Source organism: Lissotriton vulgaris, chromosome 4_1 (assembly GCF_964263255.1).
Source record: "Lissotriton vulgaris chromosome 4_1, aLisVul1.2, whole genome shotgun sequence".
NCBI classification, from domain to species: Eukaryota; Metazoa; Chordata; class Amphibia; order Caudata; family Salamandridae; genus Lissotriton; species Lissotriton vulgaris.
Genome location: NC_141691.1, coordinates 1443417668 through 1443440080, shown reverse-complemented (window position 1 = coordinate 1443440080; position 22413 = coordinate 1443417668). Strand labels below are relative to the sequence as shown.

Below are 22413 nucleotides of genomic sequence, written 5' to 3'. Positions count from 1 at the left end.
CAGGGAAAATAGGCTAGGTCCCTGTAAAATGCAAAAAACTGCATAGAACATTTTGGTTTTTTGACAAAAGTCTGCCTGTTCCTGAAATCTGGGAAGAGGTGATTTTAGCACAACAAACCCTCCCTTTGTGGATACCATTTGCAGGGAACAAACTGTACGCTTTCTTCTGCAACACTTTTATTCAATGTTTCACAAGAAAAAACACATTTAGCTGTATTTTGCCTAATTTATCCGTCCCCTCCATGGGAATTCACAAACCCCTGGTACCTTTAAAATCCTCAGGATGCAAAAAAAGACGACGACCAAATCACATCGATACAGATTAAACTGGAGGATATGTAAAATCGACAACGTCGCCAAACTCTAAGACTTTTTGGTGTCCGTGAAGGCTCAGAGGGGGCTGACCCGAGGACTTATACGGTGCAGTTATTTCAAAAGGCCTTCCCTGATCTTTCTGATTGGGATTGGGACTCTCAGCTGCAGAGGGTTCATAGATTGCCAACAGTTCCAAGTAACAAAGTCGGGCAATATCCACGACCGATTATGATTTATTTTGGTATTTTTTTGTTGAGACAGGCAATTGCTTTCATAGCTTGACCTAATTCACCAGTCAAGGTTGAGGATGTTAGCTTTTTTGTTAGATCGGATTTAAGCAAAGCTACCATGGATAGGGGTTGGAGGTTACGTCAATATATAGATCCAATAAAAGCGCTTGGAGCTCAGGTTTTTTTACAAGAACCCGCATGCTTAAAAATCTTGAAGGATGGCCAAACCTACTTCTTTGTTGGAGAAAAAGAAATCGAACAGGCCATTGCTAAGTGGCAAACCGGGGTTACAGATCAAAAGTATATGGGGGCTATAAAGTATTGGCTTCTGGATGTCTAGAAATCCTGCATGAATTCTAATGCATACCTTAGCTAAAGCTCAGATTGTATCCATGGTTAAGCAGGAGTGGGGTATCCTACATTAAGATTGTAAAAGAAGCTGACAGTATTATTGCCTGCAGTATTAATCCTTTCTCTCCCTTACCTATTTTGTTTTTCGTTCTCTTTTTGAATGGCCAGAAGGAAGGTAACTGTGGTCTAATTTAAGAATTATTCTAAAGTCTGAAGAAATTGTTGATATATTTTATGAGGGAGTGCGGGGGCGAGGCTCATGGCCGAAGCTCGGCAAGGAACTGCTTTGCCAACAGCAGCTGGGTAAAGGGGAGAATCGTCTTTCATGGGACAGGGAGGGGGGAGGACGTACATGTCAAGTTTGGGGTTGGGGGGGAGGTCGGTGGAAAAGAGGGCAGAAAAATGAAAAATCATCACTAGGGCACAAAAGGTTTAGGATAATTGTTGGGGTGTTAGCTAATTTTGTTAATAATAGTGCATTAAGAATTGGTATATTGGACGCAACAGTAGAAGTAGAGGAGGAATTGTTAAAAATCCGAAAATGTAATCATGGATAAGTTTAAATGTATGGTTTGGAATGTGACGGGCTTAAATAGCACAACTAAACGTAAACTAGTCCATGAGGAGTTGAGAATGTATCAACCCCAGATAGTAGTCATAACAGAAACTCATATTGCTTACAAAACCGAAATTTGCTAAAACATTTAGGGTACGCGGTCATTATATGTACTACCCAATCAATATCTGCGAAAGGTGTAGCAATTTTAATAGACAAGAAATTTAATTGTAGAGTGCTAAAAACTCAATCGGACCAGCGAAGAAGGTGGGCTATTATACAGTATGAGAAGGGGAGTAAAAAATGGGTAGTTTGTGCAATATATGGCCCCAATGTAGATGACTCTGCTATTTTTGAATATCTTAGTATGGAAGTGTTAAACTGGGAGGGCGAAAAATTGATCATGGGGGACTTTAACTGCGTTATAAATTATGGCTTAAACTCTTCTGGGAAAGGGCGGATTCATAGAATGCGCAATACGCGGGCCGCCATACTCCAAATGGCAAGGTTACACTCCGTTAAAGACCTATCGAGAAATAAATATGCAGCAATACCAGGATATACATTCTTCTCTGCTCCTCATAAATCTTACTCAAAGATAGATATGGCATGGGTATCAGAGGGTCTAATTAGAACAACAGATATGGAAATCTGCCCCCGCGTAACAGCGCATCATAATCCTATTATTTTAGTATTTAAGATCGATACAGTAAGGAGGGAGATTAGACCGTTCTCTTTCCCGAGATACTTGCTGACAGATGGTGATTACCTTGATAATATGGCACAAGACTTAGAAGAATTCTTTAAAATTAATACAGGGACAGCATCACCAATAATTGTTTGTGATACAATGAAAACATTTGGCCGGGGTATTACACAAAAATATATTTTTCTCCAGAATAAGAAACGCAAAAATGAAATGGAGTCTCGGTTGAGCACTCTACGAAATTTTGAGTTGCAGCATGTGGAAGCGGTAAATAAGGGCCAGACAAATCAGTAGACTCTACTTCTAGCATTAATTGATGCCAGAGTGTTAGTGAAGAAGTTTCTAAGAGATAAAATGGCCACAAGCTATACTAAATGTCGACTTGAAAAATATGAATATGGGGAGCATATAGGGCAGGTACTGGCCTATCAAACTGCAGAGGCAAAAGCAAAAACAAGAATAAGTGCTATAAGGGGGGCGGATTGACATCTGCATACCGAATCATCTGCAATTTTAGAGCAATTCCATATGTTTTATCGGAAGCTTTATTCACTTGCATGGGCCCCAAATCAGGAAGAAATTGATGGTTATATTGAGGATAGTTGAATACCAGTATTATATGCGGATGCAACTACAGTAGAGGATATAGTATCAGTGGGAGAGGTGGAAATGGTGATATCGACACTACCAACGGGAAAGGCGGCGGGAGATGACTCACTACCTTTAGAATTCTATAAATCATTTAAAAAGGTATTGTTGGTACCTATGTGTAGAGTGATCCAAGCAATGGCAAGCAATGGACAAATACCAAAATCGTGGAACATAACACAATTTATATATTTTTTTAAAAAGGGTAATTCACCAACAGAATGTGGATCCTATTGAAAGATTTCTCTTATTAACACTGACGCTAAGATCTTCTAAAAAATGTTGACTACTCGATTAGCTCCACTTATGCCTCATTTAGTTTCAGATAAACAGCATGGTTTTATTATGGGGAGGGACACCACTACTCACGTAAATACGGCCATAGCAGCGTTTGATTTCGCAGATAAGAAGGGGATCGAATTTGGGATGTTGTTTTTAGACGGTGAAAAGGTGTTTGATCGCGTTAGATGGGATGTTTTATGGGCAGTACTGGCTAAAAGCGGTTTTGCTATTCAGTTTTTGACCTGCGTAAAGGCTTTATATTGCAATCCGCAGGCTAAGCTACCTTATGGGGGACTATGCTCACCTTTATTTCAGATTTTGTGTGGGACAAGGCAGGGATGTCCTCTGTCCCCACTGCTATTCGCTCTGCATATAGAGTATTCATATTCACATTAAAAAACTTCATGCAGATTAAACCATTGGAAGCGGGGATTCTTAATCTTAAGATTACGGCTTATGCAGACGACATTGCGATCTGTGCAGTCAATCAGGATGAGGCGTAATAAATATTAGGAAAGAAGCAGAAAAATTGGTAAAGTTGCAGGGTACAATCTAAATGCAGATAAAACCCAGGTGCTCACAACTGCTGGGCTTCATTATTCTAACATTGGTTTTCGTGCTGAGGTGACCTTTTGGGGTGTAAAGCTAGCAGCGAAGATTAACCAGATCATCGATTTAAATTATGAACTCCTTCTAAAAGAAACGATTAAATTGCTAAAAATTTGGCACAGGCTCCCTATAGGATTTCTAGGCAGATGCAATTTGATAAAAATGAAAATCTTACCCAAATTCTTATTTTTATTCAGCTCTATCCCTCTGAAAATCCCTGATATATTATTCAAAAAACTCGAAGGCGCTTTCAGTAGCTTTATTTGGGGTTACACAAATTCTAGAAGAGCGATTGAGCTGCTCAAAGCTGGATTTGAACAAGGTGGACTTGGTCTTTTAAACTCCACTTCTGGGCTTTCCTCAGTTTAGGCGAGAACGACTCTATATTTACACTCATGCTAGGAAATCAGAGAGATAAATTCCTCTATGGAATCAGAGACCCACATTTTTACAAATGGGTAAAATTTAAGACCATTGAAGATATTGTACATATCTGGCAGGCAATGGCTATAAGGTGCAATTTACTGGCATTTCATAAAAACTACCCGATATGGGGCAATCCCTTCTTTCCTGTTGTGTTTAACGATCAAGCAGGTAAATCCTGGGCGACCTTTGGAATAACTAGTCTGGGCGATCTATGTAATGATAGAGGGCTCAAGCTATTTGAGGATTTACAGCTAGTTTATAAACTCCCTGATCACTTTTTGTTTAAATATATGCAGATTAAAGACTATCATGCGTCCAATGTGGAAGCAAAGGAAATTAAAAAATCAGATATCTGGGATTGTGTTTATGGGGGGAAGTCTAAATCTATTATCAGCTTAATGCATGCTCATCTACACAGCTTTAGACGGAACATTGGACACAAACATTGGGAACAAATGTTACACTGAGAATGATTGAACAGGTTTTATGTAATGTTAAGGACTCGGTTCATTCTGTTAGTTTGCAGCTCCAGCAATTGCGTACTACTTGTATGTTATATTATACCCCGGCAAGAATAGCTAAATGGGCTCAGGGAAACAAGACAGGGGATAAGGTAAAGTGCCCAAAATGTGGGTTATATGAGGCGAATTTGAAACATATGTTTATGGAATGCCCAAAATTAAGGGGATACTGGAATAAAATTGAACAAATACTTTATTCTAAACTAGGACTGCATCAACCGCTTATAGATCTTGAAATTATGTTGGGATTTAAGGATAATGCTCCAGCAATAGCACGCCTCTTTATAACCGTGATGGCTGCCGCCAGGCTGGCTATTGCCAGGGTGTGGGCCTCTGTCACACCACCTACGGCAGAAGATTGCTGGGCGATTATTAGGGATATTTATGGTTTAGAAGCAGCCCTAGCAAAGGCAAGGGGAATCAGATCACTGGTCAAGTTAGAGACGCTATGGGGACAATTGGCTTTGGATGGAATATAGTAGGCTGACTTGTCTAAAATGTAATATTATGTCTTCCTCAAAACTTCTTTGTACATATTATGTTACTATAAGGTTTTCTATTTGGCTCAATGTATTTATATCTTAACACTCTTTACATTTATGTATATTATTTAGTTTTAGTGTATATTAATATGACTTCCTGCCTGATGCTCAAGATTACACTAATGCTTAGTTTATGTTTATCGTACCAATATGCCCTTTATGATGATGATGATGAATACATTTTTTTTTAAATAAAAAAAAATCCTCAGGATGTTGGAAGAAAAGGATGCAAATTTGGTGGAGATACCTTATGTGGACAAAAAGTTATTGAGGCCTAAGCGCCAACTACCCCAAATAGTCAAAAAGAGGCATGGCATGGGTGGGTCGGAAGGTCTGCCAGCGAAGGGGTAAAAATAAATTTTTAATAACCTTTTAAGTGTGGCAGTCAGCCAGAGGCTGACAGCTGCACTACCTTCCTAGTGCATGATATACTTAAAGGCTCCTCTGGTGCTCTGCAGCACACAGTGCAATATATATTTGAAGGCCCCTCTGGTGCTCTGCACCACAGGGAGTTCTTTATGTTTATTGTTTTACATTAGGCTGCTCTGGGAAGAGCTGCCTGAGCAGTCAGATTTTTGTTTTTTTTACCACAAATATGATCAGTGCACAGGGTGCACGGACATCATTGCAGTAAAAGTGAAAGTAAAACGAGTGGATGGGCTCACTTTACCTCACTGATTCAGTTCTTGAGGCTATATTTCAGTCCACCCAGCATTGATTCTCATGAAAGAGTCATCATTGGAAAAGGGAGAATGTCCCCTTTCATTTGGTACCTGCTTCCCAGTAGATCTGTCCTAGGGGAGGATGTATGTCATTACATCACATACCAATACCACGCATGCCATTACAACGCAGGTATTATTACGCGATCTCAATGATAACGACATGACATTACATTGCAAACATTTACCACAACTATGCTTTTACCAAGCATGCCATTATAACGCAAAGGCATGCGTGGTAAAGCTATACTCATGGTAAAAGTATGCAAGGTAAGTGCCTCTACCCTACCCTAACCTAAACACTAATATAGTACCCCTGCACAACCCTCCCCGACCCCCAGTCCATACCCTACAATAACACTACACTACCCTGCATGACCCACCCTACACTATCCTAAAACACTACACTATACATGCACTACAACACTACCCTAAACCCTAAAACACTACACTACTCAAACACTACAACACTACCCTAAACCCTAAACCACTACACTACACAAACTATACAACACTACCCTAAACCCTAAAACACTACACTACACAAACACTACAACACTATCCTAAACCCTAAAACACTACACAAACACTACAACACTACCCAAAACTCTAAAACACTACACTACACAAACACTACAACACTACCCTCAACCCTAAAAGGCTACACAAAGACTACAACACTACCCTAAACCCTAAAACACTACTCAGACACTACAACACTACCCTAAACCCTAAATCACTACAAAAACACTACAACACTACCCTAAACCCTAAAACCCTACACTACACAAACACTACAACACTACCCTAAACCCTAAAACACTACACTACACAAACACTACAACACTACCTTAAACCCTAAAACACTACTCAAACACTACAACACTACCCTAAACCCTAAAACACTAGAGTACACAAACACTACACAAACATTACAACACTACAACAGAAGTAACCCCCACCCCAAGCGCAAACCCCGTTACCTCACTCTCCTTGTGGTTCCTCTCTCCTGCTTCCAGCAGCGTCTGAGGAGCGGAGTACGTCATTGTGAGGAAACAGCCTCAGTTCCCTCACTATGACATGAATAGCCATTACATCGCATGAGTTGTAAAAGCACATGCGATGTAATGGTAGTGCGTAGTAAAATCCGCGTTGTGATTGCTGTTTCCCCCTAGGGGGATCGCCACACTATATCGATCCCTAAGCAGCGATCCACCAACTAGACACAAGGGATAGAGTGAGCTGCTCCTTGGTGAGGGCTTGGGTTCCCCCATGACAATTTATATATGTTATTCTTTCAGCCACCCTGGGGGTGCTGGGGGCAATTACTACAGATCTGCCCCCCAGGGGGCAGGAATTCCATTGGTATGGCAGGGATGTGTTCTTGTTTAAATATAGGGGTGGGGGCTGCTCACCATGGACATGGCTATGCCCTAACCCCAAATAAATGAGGCAACAGTCTTACTGCCACCTCTGGGGGGGGGCAGAGTGGTGTAATTACCCCCCAATATTAATATTCTCCCAGGGAGGGGCAGAAAGGCCACTAGATGCCAGGAATTTGTTTGTAAATATAGGGCAGAGGGCTGTCCAGCATAGACATGACTATGCCCCCACCCCTAATAAACAGGGCCGTAGTCTTTCTATCCTGCCTGAGGGCAGATGGGTGTAACTACCCCGATCTGCTCCCCAGGGAGGGTTGAAAGCAATCTAGATGCCAGGGAAATAAAATAAAATATAGGAGGGGGCTGCCCACCATGAGCAAAGCTATGCCCCCACTTCAGCTACCCCAAGGTAGGCATATGGGGTAATTACGTCCAACTTGCCCCCCAAGACGGCAGGCAATTCACTAGGCTTTAGGTTTAAAAAAAAAAAAAAGGGGTGGGGGCTTTCCAGCATGGGCATGGCTATGCCTTTCCAAGCAAATGGGACAACAGTCTTTCAGCCCCCTTGGGGGCAGGAATATATAATTTTAATAAAATAAAGAGGTGAATCTTGCCCATCCTAACATCAGGCTCTGTTGTTTAGTTCCTACAAATCTATATAGGACCTGCACATTTAGACAACATAGACTAAAGCAGGGGTCTCCAAACCGGTCCTGGAGGGCCGGATCCATGCCAGATTTTTTGGATATCCCTAATGAGATACATGTAGTAATTTAAAAAATCTGGCATGGATCTGGCCCTCCAGGACCGGTTTGGAGACCTCTGGACTAAAGGATTGATGTTCAGACTGATTCCAGACACCCCCAAGACTATGTAAGTCTGCAGACCAGCTAGCTCACAGTCGCACTATAAGTCCCACAGCCTTACCAAGGAGGGAATCGTTTCAGGCAACTATCGAACATTACACCCCCAACCCCTCAGGGATTGTGGAAACAGTGCAGTACTTTTCACTCAGTTACTCATGCTCACTTTGTCTGAGAGAGATACACGGAATAAAAGGTGGGGACGTTTTCAAAAAGTATTTATTGAACCAGAGTCATTCTAGCATAAAATACGTGCACTGGTACATCCATTAGACAGAAACAGATATATATATATGGTCATAAGCACAAACAGAGTAAATATAAGGTAGAATTCTACCATAGTGCTAAAACAGTGAATATATGCAGGCATATAAATACATGACAGTAATAATGGACACTCCAACAATGCAGCCCTAACTAGATGTACCTAAATGTACCTAGACTGTATATAGATGTACAGCCCAGAATCCCGCCAAGGGAAGAGCCAACCCCATTACCTGATCTGAGAGTGTGAAAGACCCTGTGTAGGTCTCGAGTTGGACACTCTGAGAGGGATGTCAGACCACTGTGTGCTGGAGTGTCTGTGTGCAGGTTCTTCAGCATCACGTGTCAACATGGAAGTTTCTTCCTCTCTGGTTTGCCCAGCAAAAATGTGGTGCTTATATACGCAAAAGGTACCCTCAATGTTTCTACCTATATGTGTCATGGTACTGTGGGCATGTCGGTCAAGGATGACGATAGTGGTGACCCTTCAGAGTTATTATGCAGAAGAAGGTAATCCTGCTGTGATACTTAGAATCCTCATGCATAATAAATTAGGCTAGTTTTCGGAGAAAACCACACAACATTTATTCAGCACCTAACTCGGTAAAAGGTCAGCGCCAGAACCGTTATGTAGAACAATGGTAGGACAAATATAGGTAAAGGTTTGGGCAACTATCTAGGCCTATATTGGGGTACATCGGGGTTCATTACAGCCCCCCCCTTGCACCTAAAACCTCAACAGTCTTTCTACTCCCCTAAGGACTAAGTATTTCATCTGAATGGCAAGCGAGAGCACATTTAATTTGTTTCAGTGTTTTTACATTTAGGATAGGAGAGTGTGACTTACTCCCTATACAGTCCCCCTTGCAATGGTGACTGGCACAGTTTTTGGGTTTGGGGAGGCTACCACATGGATAAACCTAACAGATGAATGTGGGTCTCAAAGTAACAAGATGGCTGGGTTTAAAGTACAGCCTTCCGTTTGTGCCGTGCCTTAATGCAATGGCTTTTGCTTGCCCCTGGAGGGGACAGGGACTCTGCAGCCTGGGTTCTTGGTACCACATCTGGGGTTCAGGCACAGGGCTGCAGAAGGGGTCCTGACGGAGCTCAGACCTAGGGCCTGGAGACACCTTTCCCGATCCTGGGTGCATTGCCATGTGGTAGGGCAAGGAAGGGGACCCTGCCAGGGCTTACCAAGGGCAATGACCCGGCGCCCAGTCACAGATCCTCAACCTTGGCAGGAGGGGAAGGCATCCACTGGCCTGGTGGGCCCGGTCTTGGGCCCTTTGCCATGCAGCAGGCCACAGAAGGAAGTCCAGGATGGGGGCTCCCACCCAAGGGCTTGCCGGCACTCTGACCTGCCTCCAGGTCTGAGTTCCTGAACTGGGCTAACCAGGGAAGCCTCCCAGGCCTATGAGATCCAATCCAGGGTTCTTCACTATGCGGCAAGCTGCAAGACAGAGCCAAGGATCGGGGCACCCGCCCCAGGCCCGAATCAAAAGTGCTGAGACCTGGCCACACGGGAAGGGCTACTCAGGACCTTTTCATGGATGCTCTGCAATGATGTGGGCTGCAGGGCAGGGGCTCCCATCCAAGGGCCCACCAGAGCCATGGTGCAGGGCCCAGTCTGGCACTTTACGACACTGCAGGCTGGAGAAGGTAGCCCAGAGCCTTGGATGGATTGAAGTCTCGCACCAGATAGTTCCCTGACCCGGCAGTCTTGTCCGCTCTGTGAATCGGAAGCCCTGACCGGCTACACTCAGGTGTTTCCAACCAGCAACCCAAAGTCTCCAAATAGGCCCAACTATGCTTAATTGAACAGAATCCAGTCAGGAGAATCCCCAGGCAGCTGCCCTGTCCGGGTCCATGGAGGCCTTCCCCCATGTGCTTTGTGGCACCGAGGGCTGGTGCATGGAGCTCAGGTCCTGCTGGAATTCTGACTGAGGATTAACCACAACCTCCCTCCCTCCCTCCCTGCTGGAGAAGGAAGAAGGGGCTTCAAGGGCCTGTTTCTACCCCGTTGCCAGATTCAGCTCATTCTTAGAAGAACGGCAAACCTCACTGAGCCTGCCGAAGGTACTTCCAGGGCGTGTGGGGCACAGCGACAGTCACTACCATTCGAGACTGGGCCCAGACATCTGCTGAGAGCTTCTTGGAGATCCCCCGGATTTGTTTTCCAAGTTTACGCCCAGGGGCTGGGCCTTCATGCATGGCTGGTTTCCACTCTAGGCCTAAACCAAGTGGGCAAGAGAGTACTCCTCAGTGAGTTGCCACTGTGCCTTGGATAGTGACTGTTGCCACCATACCGTGGGTTCAGGCACTGCCTTGGGTGGGTGCCTTCCCCCTTCTTGGAGCTCAGGTCTTTAGAGCCATGGAGTGTTAAGCACATCCCACACTCTCTCCCCTCAGCACTGTACGACACTGCAGGCTGGAGAAGGTAGCCCAGAGCCTTGGACGGATTGAAGTCTTGCACCACATAGTTCCCAGACCCTGCAGTCTTGTCCGCTCTGTGAATCGGAAGCCCTGACCGGGGCTACAGTCCGGTGTTTCCAACCAGCAACCCAAAGTCTCCAAATAGGCCCAACTATGCTTAATTGAACAGAATTCGGTCTGGAGTATCCCCAGGCACCTGCCCAGTCTGGGACCACGGAGGCCTTCCCCCATGTGCTTTGCGGCACGGAGGGCTGGTGCATGGAGCTCAGGTCCTGCTGGAATTCTGACCAAGGATTGACCACAACCTCCATCCCTTCCTCCCTCTTGGAGAAGGAAGAAGAGGCTTCAAGGGCCTGTTTCTACCCGTTTGCCATATTCAGCTCATTCTTAGAAGAACGGCAAACCTCACTGAGCCTGCCGAAGGTACTTCCAGGGGGTGTGGGGCACAGCAACAGTCACTATCATTCGAGACTGGGCCCAGACATCTGCTGAGAGCTTCTTGGAGCTCCCCCGGATTGGTTTTCCAAGTTTACGCCCAGGGGCTGGGCCTTCATGCATGGCTGGTTTCCACTCTAGGCCTAAACCAAGTGGGCAAGAGAGTACTCCTCAGTGAGTTGCCACTGTGCCTTGAATAGTGACTGTTGCCACCATACCGTGGGTTCAGGCACTGCCTTGGGTGGGTGCCTTCCCACTTCTTGGAGCTCAGGTCTTTAGAGCCATGGAGTGTTAAGCGCAGCCCACACTCTCTCCCCTCAGCAGGCTTGCCATGGAAGCCAACTTTCCTCAACTATTCACCCCTTTAAAATTGGGGAATTTCAGAGCGCTTGGGGAGACAAAGTCAGAGTTAGTGCCCCAGGCCAGCACACCCGCAGGCCATCTGGGTGATCAGCCCTGTGACTAGTTGGCCCAGGCCAATCCAGTGACCAGATGGCCAGGGATGGCCCAGAAACCAGAGTGCTCAGATGGCCCGGCCTACCCAGTGACTAGATGACCCAGGTCAACCAGAGTGACCCAGACCCCAGGCCGACAAGAATGGCCCAGGCTCCAAGCCCCAATCCTCAGGCACACAGCAGTCTAATAACAAGAGTGGCCATGCACCCTGAGGGCAGCACTCAGGAGGCTCCTTCCCAGGGTTACTTGCCTCTCAGAAACTTATGTGGGGTAGGGTTCCTGCTTCAGTCATCTGGTCGCCCTGCTAACATGTAAGCAAACATGCCTCCGTCCATATATCCAGTGGCATAAGGTGGGAGAGGGAGGTCCCTATTGCCAGGTACACATGGTGGAGGCAATCTCCAGTGGGCCTGCAACAACTCCTCATCCCTCCTGCTAGGATGGTGGCAGAGGGACCCCCAGGAGTAGTGGGAGACCATGAACGGAGACAAAACCTTGGCTCAGAAGATGACTCTTAATAGATCACAGTGAGGTAACTGCTAAGCTACTTAAGAAACCCTGACCCAGATGCATGGTGTCTCCTATTGATTTAGCACCAGATGCCCCATGCCTAATAATCATGCGGTGCACTGAGGGAGATGAAGGCAACCCAGGTCCATCCATGCTCAGGTTTTCAAGTAAATGATTCTATTTACGTGCCCAGAAGCCAACTATCCCAGGCCAACTGAGGCTCCATGGCACTGCATTAATATTACAGTATTACAGTTTAGGGGGGATATGACTTAGAGGTGTTCAATTGTCCCAAAGACGTTAGCTTCGCCCCATTGACTCCTAAGCGAAGCACATATACCAAATGTCTGAACCTGCGGTTCGTCTCATACTGAGCAGGATTACTATTGCAACAACACATCATCAGTAGGGTAAAACTAACCTGTCTCTTGACGACTTAAATACAGCTCACGTTGCCTGTTAGTGGGTCAACAATCCAACGCTTGGTAAATTCTGCTTCACAATGATAGGAAGAGCCACAATCGAAGGATCAAAAAGCCATGTCGCTATGAACACTTGCCGCCACAAGATACTTTTCCCTGGAGTAACTTTTATGACATCCTGCTTGAAACCCAAAAGTCAGAAGGATCGTCAGACCCACTATGATGGTCTGTGTTCATACTGAAAATCGAGATCAAGCGAGCTTTTGCCCTTCTTCTCCACAGGAGGTTTCTGTCCTCCTTGAGCTCAGATTAGGAAACTTGCTATTATCATTTGACAGGTGTGCCACCCCAGTCAAACTCCCCACCTGCTACTGTCCCCACAGCAGGTTGCGTCTGAGGGGTGCTGGGTGCTTGTTGCCAGAAGTACGAGTCCCATGATGCTCACCCCAACCTCCTTGGGTAAATGAACACATGATAACAGTAGTGGTATTTCACAGGCAGCCCAGGGGCCTCCCACATATTCTACACCTCTCATGTCTCTACACAGTACCAGACTTGAGTCAAACTTAATGGGGCTTCTTTTCCTGCGGATTCTGCCGAAGTCGATTTCCTTGGCTGTGGTTTCACTAGATAGTAGGTAGGGACAGTAGGAATCTCGCCAGTCCATTCTTGCATGTCACTATTTAGATGAAAAGGCATTTGGTTGTTCTTGTACCAACATATGATGGCTCATTCTGGTACCAACACACAGTAGCTCATTCTGGGTTATTAATACTGCCCATCAGCGTCAAATCGGTCTTGCTTCCAACAACACAACAATGGTTCCAGAGGACAGATATAATTTAAGCTTTCTTCACAGGAACATGCATCACATATCAGACAGTACATTCTCCAGTACCTCTCTAACTATATAAATTGCGTGTGTCTTACCTCACTTCTGGGTCATCCAGAAACAAGTGTCCTATGCAAAGTACGGTATGATTAGCATGTTATTAACAATCATTTATGTGATCTACACTGATTATATGTATTATATATAAGTAATTAGTTAAAATATATCCTGAATAAACACACAGATCAATTATCATCATATATCAGTGTATATTTGAATTCACACATATAACACTTATAGTACTACATCTAATGAATAAACATTATCTAATTCTAATGCTATCATTTAACTTTAATAAACTTTTAAGTATCAAACAAACAAATATATTTAAAACATTATACTAATATATATACTAGAGATGAAATATGTGTGATGTAATACGGTGTACATTTGAGTGTTAAGATAAATAATTAGTAGTCCATGAATACTTGGCACATTTTTAAAGTGTCAATTAAAGAAGTCAGGCAAACATTCTTCTTAAATGGAAAATACATTTGTAGTCCAAGATCAGCTACGGAACAACTAAGAGATAAAATGGCCACAAGCTATACTAAATGTCGACTTGAAAAATATGAATATGGGGAGCATATAGGGCAGGTACTGGCCTATCAAACTGCAGAGGCAAAAGCAAAAACAAGAATAAGTGCTATAAGGGGGGCGGATTGACATCTGCATACCGAATCATCTGCAATTTTAGAGCAATTCCATATGTTTTATCGGAAGCTTTATTCACTTGCATGGGCCCCAAATCAGGAAGAAATTGATGGTTATATTGAGGATAGTTGAATACCAGTATTATATGCGGATGCAACTACAGTAGAGGATATAGTATCAGTGGGAGAGGTGGAAATGGTGATATCGACACTACCAACGGGAAAGGCGGCGGGAGATGACTCACTACCTTTAGAATTCTATAAATCATTTAAAAAGGTATTGTTGGTACCTATGTGTAGAGTGATCCAAGCAATGGCAAGCAATGGACAAATACCAAAATCGTGGAACATAACACAATTTATATATTTTTTTAAAAAGGGTAATTCACCAACAGAATGTGGATCCTATTGAAAGATTTCTCTTATTAACACTGACGCTAAGATCTTCTAAAAAATGTTGACTACTCGATTAGCTCCACTTATGCCTCATTTAGTTTCAGATAAACAGCATGGTTTTATTATGGGGAGGGACACCACTACTCACGTAAATACGGCCATAGCAGCGTTTGATTTCGCAGATAAGAAGGGGATCGAATTTGGGATGTTGTTTTTAGACGGTGAAAAGGTGTTTGATCGCGTTAGATGGGATGTTTTATGGGCAGTACTGGCTAAAAGCGGTTATGCTATTCAGTTTTTGACCTGCGTAAAGGCTTTATATTGCAATCCGCAGGCTAAGCTACCTTATGGGGGACTATGCTCACCTTTATTTCAGATTTTGTGTGGGACAAGGCAGGGATGTCCTCTGTCCCCACTGCTATTCGCTCTGCATATAGAGTATTCATATTCACATTAAAAAACTTCATGCAGATTAAACCATTGGAAGCGGGGATTCTTAATCTTAAGATTACGGCTTATGCAGACGACATTGCGATCTGTGCAGTCAATCAGGATGAGGCGTAATAAATATTAGGAAAGAAGCAGAAAAATTGGTAAAGTTGCAGGGTACAATCTAAATGCAGATAAAACCCAGGTGCTCACAACTGCTGGGCTTCATTATTCTAACATTGGTTTTCGTGCTGAGGTGACCTTTTGGGGTGTAAAGCTAGCAGCGAAGATTAACCAGATCATCGATTTAAATTATGAACTCCTTCTAAAAGAAACGATTAAATTGCTAAAAATTTGGCACAGGCTCCCTATAGGATTGCTAGGCAGATGCAATTTGATAAAAATGAAAATCTTACCCAAATTCTTATTTTTATTCAGCTCTATCCCTCTGAAAATCCCTGATATATTATTCAAAAAACTCGAAGGCGCTTTCAGTAGCTTTATTTGGGGTTACACAAATTCTAGAAGAGCGATTGAGCTGCTCAAAGCTGGATTTGAACAAGGTGGACTTGGTCTTTTAAACTCCACTTCTGGGCTTTCCTCAGTTTAGGCGAGAACGACTCTATATTTACACTCATGCTAGGAAATCAGAGAGATAAATTTTTCTATGGAATCAGAGACCCACATTTTTACAAATGGGTAAAATTTAAGACCATTGAAGATATTGTACATATCTGGCAGGCAATGGCTATAAGGTGCAATTTACTGGCATTTCATAAAAACTACCCGATATGGGGCAATCCCTTCTTTCCTGTTGTGTTTAACGATCAAGCAGGTAAATCCTGGGCGACCTTTGGAATAACTAGTCTGGGCGATCTATGTAATGATAGAGGGCTCAAGCTATTTGAGGATTTACAGCTAGTTTATAAACTCCCTGATCACTTTTTGTTTAAATATATGCAGATTAAAGACTATCATGCGTCCAATGTGGAAGCAAAGGAAATTAAAAAATCAGATATCTGGGATTGTGTTTATGGGGGGAAGTCTAAATCTATTATCAGCTTAATGCATGCTCATCTACACAGCTTTAGACGGAACATTGGACACAAACATTGGGAACAAATGTTACACTGAGAATGATTGAACAGGTTTTATGTAATGTTAAGGACTCGGTTCATTCTGTTAGTTTGCAGCTCCAGCAATTGCGTACTACTTGTATGTTATATTATACCCCGGCAAGAATAGCTAAATGGGCTCAGGGAAACAAGACAGGGGATAAGGTAAAGTGCCCAAAATGTGGGTTATATGAGGCGAATTTGAAACATATGTTTATGGAATGCCCAAAATTAAGGGGATACTGGAATAAAATTGAACAAATACTTTATTCTAAACTAGGACTGCATCAACCGCTTATAGATCTTGAAATTATGTTGGGATTTAAGGATAATGCTCCAGCAATAGCATGCCTCTTTATAACCGTGATGGCTGCCGCCAGGCTGGCTATTGCCAGGGTGTGGGCCTCTGTCACACCACCTACGGCAGAAGATTGCTGGGCGATTATTAGGGATATTTATGGTTTAGAAGCAGCCCTAGCAAAGGCAAGGGGAATCAGATCACTGGTCAAGTTAGAGACGCTATGGGGACAATTGGCTTTGGATGGAATATAGTAGGCTGACTTGTCTAAAATGTAATATTATGTCTTCCTCAAAACTTCTTTGTACATATTATGTTACTATAAGGTTTTCTATTTGGCTCAATGTATTTATATCTTAACACTCTTTACATTTATGTATATTATTTAGTTTTAGTGTATATTAATGTGACTTCCTGCCTGATGCTCAAGATTACACTAATGCTTAGTTTATGTTTATCGTACCAATATGCCCTTTATGATGATGATGATGAATACATTTTTTTTTAAATAAAAAAAAATCCTCAGGATGTTGGAAGAAAAGGATGCAAATTTGGTGGAGATACCTTATGTGGACAAAAAGTTATTGAGGCCTAAGCGCCAACTACCCCAAATAGTCAAAAAGAGGCATGGCATGGGTGGGTCGGAAGGTCTGCCAGCGAAGGGGTAAAAATACATTTTTAATAACCTTTTAAGTGTGGCAGTCAGCCAGAGGCTGACGGCTGCACTACCTTCCTAGTGCATGATATACTTAAAGGCTCCTCTGGTGCTCTGCAGCACACAGTGCAATATATATTTGAAGGTCCCTCTGGTGCTCTGCACCACAGGGAGTTCTTTATGTTTATTGTTTTACATTAGGCTGCTCTGGGAAGAGCTGCCTGAGCAGTCAGATTTTTGTTTTTTTTACCACAAATATGATCAGTGCACAGGGTGCACGGACATCATTGCAGTAAAAGTGAAAGTAAAACGAGTGGATGGGCTCACTTTACCTCACTGATTCAGTTCTTGAGGCTATATTTCAGTCCACCCAGCATTGATTCTCATGAAAGAGTCATCATTGGAAAAGGGAGAATGTCCCCTTTCATTTGGTACCTGCTTCCCAGTAGATCTGTCCTAGGGGAGGATGTATGTCATTACATCACATACCAATACCACGCATGCCATTACAACGCAGGTATTATTACGCGATCTCAATGATAACGACATGACATTACATTGCAAACATTTACCACAACTATGCTTTTACCAAGCATGCCATTATAACGCAAAGGCATGCGTGGTAAAGCTATACTCATGGTAAAAGTATGCAAGGTAAGTGCCTCTACCCTACCCTAACCTAAACACTAATATAGTACCCCTGCACAACCCTCCCCGACCCCCAGTCCATACCCTACAATAACACTACACTACCCTGCATGACCCACCCTACACTATCCTAAAACACTACACTATACATGCACTACAACACTACCCTAAACCCTAAAACACTACACTACTCAAACACTACAACACTACCCTAAACCCTAAACCACTACACTACACAAACTATACAACACTACCCTAAACCCTAAAACACTACACTACACAAACACTACAACACTATCCTAAACCCTAAAACACTACACAAACACTACAACACTACCCAAAACTCTAAAACACTACACTACACAAACACTACAACACTACCCTCAACCCTAAAAGGCTACACAAAGACTACAACACTACCCTAAACCCTAAAACACTACTCAGACACTACAACACTACCCTAAACCCTAAATCACTACAAAAACACTACAACACTACCCTAAACCCTAAAACCCTACACTACACAAACACTACAACACTACCCTAAACCCTAAAACACTACACTACACAAACACTACAACACTACCTTAAACCCTAAAACACTACTCAAACACTACAACACTACCCTAAACCCTAAAACACTAGAGTACACAAACACTACACAAACATTACAACACTACAACAGAAGTAACCCCCACCCCAAGCGCAAACCCCGTTACCTCACTCTCCTTGTGGTTCCTCTCTCCTGCTTCCAGCAGCGTCTGAGGAGCGGAGTACGTCATTGTGAGGAAACAGCCTCAGTTCCCTCACTATGACATGAATAGCCATTACATCGCATGAGTTGTAAAAGCACATGCGATGTAATGGTAGTGCGTAGTAAAATCCGCGTTGTGATTGCTGTTTCCCCCTAGGGGGATCGCCACACTATATCGATCCCTAAGCAGCGATCCACCAACTAGACACAAGGGATAGAGTGAGCTGCTCCTTGGTGAGGGCTTGGGTTCCCCCATGACAATTTATATATGTTATTCTTTCAGCCACCCTGGGGGTGCTGGGGGCAATTACTACAGATCTGCCCCCCAGGGGGCAGGAATTCCATTGGTATGGCAGGGATGTGTTCTTGTTTAAATATAGGGGTGGGGGCTGCTCACCATGGACATGGCTATGCCCTAACCCCAAATAAATGAGGCAACAGTCTTACTGCCACCTCTGGGGGGGGGCAGAGTGGTGTAATTCCCCCCCAATATTAATATGCTCCCAGGGAGGGGCAGAAAGGCCACTAGATGCCAGGAATTTGTTTGTAAATATAGGGCAGAGGGCTGTCCAGCATAGACATGACTATGCCCCCACCCCTAATAAACAGGGCCGTAGTCTTTCTATCCTGCCTGAGGGCAGATGGGTGTAACTACCCCGATCTGCTCCCCAGGGAGGGTTGAAAGCAATCTAGATGCCAGGGAAATAAAATAAAATATAGGAGGGGGCTGCCCACCATGAGCAAAGCTATGCCCCCACTTCAGCTACCCCAAGGTAGGCATATGGGGTAATTACGTCCAACTTGCCCCCCAAGACGGCAGGCAATTCACTAGGCTTTAGGTTTAAAAAAAAAAAAAAGGGGTGGGGGCTTTCCAGCATGGGCATGGCTATGCCTTTCCAAGCAAATGGGACAACAGTCTTTCAGCCCCCTTGGGGGCAGGAATATATAATTTTAATAAAATAAAGAGGTGAATCTTGCCCATCCTAACATCAGGCTCTGTTGTTTAGTTCCTACAAATCTATATAGGACCTGCACATTTAGACAACATAGACTAAAGCAGGGGTCTCCAAACCGGTCCTGGAGGGCCGGATCCATGCCAGATTTTTTGGATATCCCTAATGAGATACATGTAGTAATTTTAAAAATCTGGCATGGATCTGGCCCTCCAGGACCGGTTTGGAGACCTCTGGACTAAAGGATTGATGTTCAGACTGATTCCAGACACCCCCAAGACTATGTAAGTCTGCAGACCAGCTAGCTCACAGTCGCACTATAAGTCCAACAGCCTTACCAAGGAGGGAATCGTTTCAGGCAACTATCGAACATTACACCCCCAACCCCTCAGGGATTGTGGAAACAGTGCAGTACTTTTCACTCAGTTACTCATGCTCACTTTGTCTCAGAGAGATACACGGAATAAAAGGTGGGGACGTTTTCAAAAAGTATTTATTGAACCAGAGTCATTCTAGCATAAAATAAGTGCACTGGTACATCCATTAGACAGAAACAGATATATATATATGGTCATAAGCACAAACAGAGTAAATATAAGGTAGAATTCTACCATAGTGCTAAAACAGTGAATATATGCAGGCATATAAATACATGACAGTAATAATGGGCACTCCAACAATGCAGCCCTAACTAGATGTACCTAAATGTACCTAGACTGTATATAGATGTACAGCCCAGAATCCCGCCAAGGGAAGAGCCAACCCCATTACCTGATCTGAGAGTGTGAAAGACCCTGTGTAGGTCTCGAGTTGGACACTCTGAGAGGGATGTCAGACCACTGTGTGCTGGAGTGTCTGTGTGCAGGTTCTTCAGCATCACGTGTCAACATGGAAGTTTCTTCCTCTCTGGTTTGCCCAGCAAAAATGTGGTGCTTATATACGCAAAAGGTACCCTCAATGTTTCTACCTATATGTGTCATGGTACTGTGGGCATGTCGGTCAAGGATGACGATAGTGGTGACCCTTCAGAGTTATTATGCAGAAGAAGGTAATCCTGCTGTGATACTTAGAATCCTCATGCATAATAAATTAGGCTAGTTTTCGGAGAAAACCACACAACATTTATTCAGCACCTAACTCGGTAAAAGGTCAGCGCCAGAACCGTTATGTAGAACAATGGTAGGACAAATATAGGTAAAGGTTTGTGCAACTATCTAGGCCTATATTGGGGTACATCGCGGTTCATTACAGCCCCACCGTTGCACCTAAAACCTCAACAGTCTTTCTACTCCCCTAAGGACTAAGTATTTCATCTGAATGGCAAGCGAGAGCACATTTAATTTGTTTCAGTGTTTTTACATTTAGGATAGGAGAGTGTGACTTACTCCCTATACAGTCCCCCTTGCAATGGTGACTGGCACAGTTTTTGGGTTTAGGGAGGCTACCACATGGATAAACCTAACAGATGAATGTGGGTCTCAAAGTAACAAGATGGCTGGGTTTAAAGTACAGCCTTCCGTTTGTGCCGTGCCTCAATGCAATGGCTTTTGCTTGCCCCTGGAGGGGACAGGGACTCTGCAGCCTGGGTTCTTGGTACCACATCTGGGGTTCAGGCACAGGGCTGCAGAAGGGGTCCTGACGGAGCTCAGACCTAGGGCCTGGAGACACCTTTCCCGATCCTGGGTGCATTGCCATGTGGTAGGGCAGGGAAGGGGACCCTGCCAGGGCTTACCAAGGGCAATGACCCGGCGCCCAGTCACAGATCCTCAACCTTGGCAGGAGGGGAAGGCATCCACTGGCCTGGTGGGCCCGGTCTTGGGCCCTTTGCCATGCAGCAGGCCACAGAAGGAAGTCCAGGATGGGGGCTCCCACCCAAGGGCTTGCCGGCACTCTGACCTGCCTCCAGGTCTGAGTTCCTGAACTGGGCTAACCAGGGAAGCCTCCCAGGCCTATGAGATCCAATCCAGGGTTCTTCACTATGCGGCAAGCTGCAAGACAGAGCCAAGGATCGGGGCACCCGCCCCAGGCCCGAATCAAAAATGCTGAGACCTGGCCACACGGGAAGGGCTACTCAGGACCTTTTCATGGATGCTCTGCAATGATGTGGGCTGCAGGGCAGGGGCTCCCATCCAAGGGCCCACCAGAGCCATGGTGCAGGGCCCAGTCTGGCACTTTACGACACTGCAGGCTGGAGAAGGTAGCCCAGAGCCTTGGATGGATTGAAGTCTCGAACCAGATAGTTCCCTGACCCGGCAGTCTTGTCCGCTCTGTGAATCGGAAGCCCTGACCGGCTACACTCAGGTGTTTCCAACCAGCAACCCAAAGTCTCCAAATAGGCCCAACTATGCTTAATTGAACAGAATCCAGTCAGGAGAATCCCCAGGCAGCTGCCCTGTCCGGGTCCATGGAGGCCTTCCCCCATGTGCTTTGTGGCACCGAGGGCTGGTGCATGGAGCTCAGGTCCTGCTGGAATTCTGACCGAGGATTAACCACAACCCCCTTCCCTCCCTCCCTGCTGGAGAAGGAAGAAGGGGCTTCAAGGGCCTGTTTCTACCCCGTTGCCAGATTCAGCTCATTCTTAGAAGAACGGCAAACCTCACTGAGCCTGCCGAAGGTACTTCCAGGGCGTGTGGGGCACAGCGACAGTCACTACCATTCGAGACTGGGCCCAGACATCTGCTGAGAGCTTCTTGGAGATCCCCCGGATTTGTTTTCCAAGTTTACGCCCAGGGGCTGGGCCTTCATGCATGGCTGGTTTCCACTCTAGGCCTAAACCAAGTGGGCAAGAGAGTACTCCTCAGTGAGTTGCCACTGTGCCTTGGATAGTGACTGTTGCCACCATACCGTGGGTTCAGGCACTGCCTTGGGTGGGTGCCTTCCCCCTTCTTGGAGCTCAGGTCTTTAGAGCCATGGAGTGTTAAGCACATCCCACACTCTCTCCCCTCAG

The 22413-nt window shown here is 44.6% G+C and overlaps 1 pseudogene; it reads right to left on the bottom strand.

Annotated features, from left to right (window-relative positions):
• Positions 1-12230: 12230 nt before the first annotated feature.
• Positions 12231-13269, bottom strand: LOC147724089 (28S ribosomal RNA; annotated as a pseudogene).
• Between the last annotated feature and the right edge of the window lie 9144 nt (positions 13270-22413).